This window comes from Apium graveolens, chromosome 4 (assembly GCF_009905375.1).
Source record: "Apium graveolens cultivar Ventura chromosome 4, ASM990537v1, whole genome shotgun sequence".
Taxonomy (NCBI): Eukaryota; Viridiplantae; Streptophyta; class Magnoliopsida; order Apiales; family Apiaceae; genus Apium; species Apium graveolens.
In genome coordinates, this window is record NC_133650.1 from 125,588,861 (window position 1) to 125,592,909 (window position 4,049).

Genomic DNA, 4,049 nt, shown 5'->3' on the forward strand with positions numbered 1-4,049 from the left:
CAAATATGCTTATTTGATCGTGCAATGAGTGAGGTCCACAAAAGACTTATACAATAGCACTCATGTAGCGAGCGTTAGGTTAGCAGATCCCAGACTATAGAAGCCTTAGGTCACTAGGCACAAAGTCCTCTAAGAACTTAATAACTCGAGTACTAAAGTGCCCACTTGTGATCTATTATATATAACACTTATTTTTTCCTTTCCTTTTCTTTTCTTTTTTTTTCTTTTTTTTCAACAATTTCTGAATGAGTGTGTTTCGCTCCATCTCATTCAACCCTAGACTACTCATAAAAATATGAGTCGGCTACTAGCCATTTGACACCTAGCCATACAACTATCAAAGAAATTAAATTTCTCCAATTTTTAAATATCCATGTCTTTTATTATTAAGAGCATATCCTAGATTTTAAATATAAACAAGCGATTAAACCTCGACAATAAAAAAAATCATGACTATGATCTAGCACTGTAGCAACCTATAAGACTTAGCGAAATACAAGTGTCTCTAGCATGCAAATCAATCCAATAAGACTCAACATCACTAAATACGACATCACTACACTAGCATCAATATCACCAATTAATCGGAAAAATTATCTAAGGGATCATGATATAATGCAAATGCATGAAACTACGTGAACAAATTATCATAAAAACTACCAAATTAAAAAAAACTACATGACAAAATATATGCAACTATATGAAATAAAACTATCATGAACATGCAAACTATATGAGACTCACACAAACTATATTCCTTTAACTACTACCCCCAAACTTAAAATATTCATTGTCCTGAGTGAAGGTAATAGTAAGGAATCAGTCATACCTACCGCGAATCTGTAACACCCCCAAATCCGGGGTGTAATTCGGGTTGTCACGAGTTCCATTTCCCTTAATAACACCCAATCTTAATAAATAATCAACTACTCTGTACTGTGACCCCACAATAAACACACACACCACATGTTATAGTCTCAGAGATGAATATCCAAAAATAATCACAAGTCATTTTATTCCACAATTATCTGCCAATACACCTTAAAAGGGTTTCTGAATAAATTTACATTTCTTTGCCATTATTACAATTCATAAATATAAATAAATCTGGTTCATCAAAAGTTGAAGCCTAGCCTATTGGTAGTTCCTACCTCAGCTACAGCGACATCAACGCCTATAGGAAACTGCAGAACGTTTCCTATCCGCTCGTGAATTGGGAGCTTGGTCCTGTTCATCTTTTCTATCTGTTGTTGTGTGATAAAAGAAGAAAGCAAGGGTGAGCAGCAAGCCGACCAAAATAATATGTATAATGATTAACAATATATGAGACTTCTCATAGTACTCATGAAAGTCTTGGTCAAAAGAAATGGACCAAGTTTGATATCTTTTTTTTTTTGCCATATCAAGTTTGATATCTTAATGCGATGAAATCGCAAAATATTCAGTATATATACATATATACTTTTCAAAATCTTGGAAGTCCTCTTCCATGCATAATATACACAGAGTTCCAGTTTATAACTGTATAAAACTATCGTTGCAAGGTGATCTCATATATCTAACCTTGTCTCAATGTTTTTTTCTGAAAATCTTTGACATGCATAAGATAATCATTAACCAGATATAAGTTGAAAAGATGAAGTTACAAGATACTCCTATATACTTATATCTTTTCTGGATACTACTTGAACTACCACCGTTCAAGGTATCATCAGTTTCAAAAGTTCATCACATAGATGAGACTACAAGAAAAGACTTGAATAGATTCAATCTTTGAAATATCATTATAAATAATGAAGTTACGAGATACTTCATTAAGTCCCGATATATATACACCTATATATATATCTCATACTTTCCTTGGAAACCTCTGTTATGAAAAATATAAACAGAGTTATAATATCCAATGAATTTGGAAAGAAGAAAACCTTGGCATAAACCTGATATCTTGCTGATCAGGCAAAGATACCAATAAGTAACCTTTTCTACTAGTAGATGGATGAATCCGCCACCGGTCATCACCCTGGCCACATAAGGACCTTGTGCTGGACCGCCACCCGGCCTCTTACGCGTTGATGGACTGCCACCCAGCCACTTACACTTTAATAGACCGTACCCCGGCCTGTCGCTTATGCCGACTCAAATAGAGGGACTTACTTCCCGAATGTTGGGCAAGTAATCAAATTGTTTTCTCAAAACAGCAACCACGTTGCGAATGTAAAATACACCACAGAGCCGGATCCCCAGGTTTTGAGCGAGTATTTAAATCCCCTTTGAAAGGAAGATCTTAAATATAAAAATGAGTTTTGGGGTCCACTCTAACTTTAAAAATCATTTTGAAGACTCGAATAAATCAGTCCCGATATATTGGAGAATATCTGAATATTATTATTTAAATAATATTCCCATAAAGATAATCCTTATAAAAATAATCGAAGTAGAAGTTTTAAAACTCATACTTGAAATGAATATTAAATAACCAAAGATATACTTATACAAAAGTACTATCTTTATTTGAATAATCGAAAATAAGTTTGATTATCGAAACATTATTCTTTAATAAAGAATATTATTAAATAATAATCGGAGTCATAATACCTTGAATGAATATTATAAATAATATTCATTAAATAAAATAAACGGAGTCATACATCCTCAAATGAATATTCAAATAATAATCATTAAATAGAATAAACAGAGTCATAAGTCCTCGAATGAATATTCAAATAATATTCATTAAATAAAATAAAGTTAAAGTTATCGAATAAACCTTATTCGATTAATAGTTTTGAAAACTATAACCATATATATCTAAAAATATATATATTAAAATCGGGAACATCGACTCCCGGTTTAGAAATATGTTCACCTTTGGGTCCCCTATACTAAGGGTATACGCATCTACTGCTTATCTCTAGCATAGGTATTATGCAACTATAAGCATTGAAATCAACAGATAGATAACCAGATTACGAAACAGACATGCATATATACCATATCACATGCTACAATATATCGCAAGAATTTGCTAATAACAAATATGCATTTATCGCAAGATCATGCATATACACATATACATCACAACAACAGTTATAAGGGTAGAAAACGTGCCTGAGTGCTCCCGGATAGACTTAAGCTTAGAGTGGGTCCAATAACCTATGAACAACAACATAAGTCGGAATTAAACCCCGGTCGCTTAAGAAACTAGTCTTTAACCATTTAGAGTCCTAACGTTCGCTTTCGCGCTTAACGATTTACTTACGTCGCTCGAGTACCCTCGGCTCCACCATTTTTAATAAATTAACCATTAAGAGTTTTAAGGCGATTCTTTCACGAGTACCTTACCAACTGCCTAATCCACTTATCATATTTGTTTCATAGTCCAATTAGCCCTTTTAGGTCTTTAACATATGTTTCAAAGTAAGGCGAAGGGTAATGATTCGTTCGCGAAACGTCGTTACTTAAAACGGCCGTTTCTCCTAAACCGTACATCGGAATCAAACGAACTACATATCAAAACGAAGCTCGTAACATGAACTATCTAAACATGGCAATGGTCAAAACCTAACAGTGAGTTCAAGGGTTCTGATGTTAAGAACAGAAACAGTCTACGGTAAATCGGGCATTACGACGGCTATGTTTACGCTATTTCCCAAAATTTTACCAAACCAATTCAACACCAAACTATCACCAATCAATCCCAATACAACCATATGACAATATCACTCATCAACCACTTTAAACCATTTAAACCAAGCCTAAATCATACCATGAATCATCAAGAACAACTAGTGCTAATCTTAACTCCCAAAATCAACAAAAACACTTAACAACTAAGATCTGAACATGATAAAACAACTACTACACTTAATCTCTCATTCCATCATCATAATCATTTATACCAAACAACTAAATACTAAGATAATGAGGAGTTATACCTTCCTTGAAGCTTTTAATCCATGAAAGATCCTTGGAATGCCCATGGAAGCCTTATTCTAACCTCCTACAAGCTTGATCTTTCAAAGAAATCAAGAACACAAAAATTAATT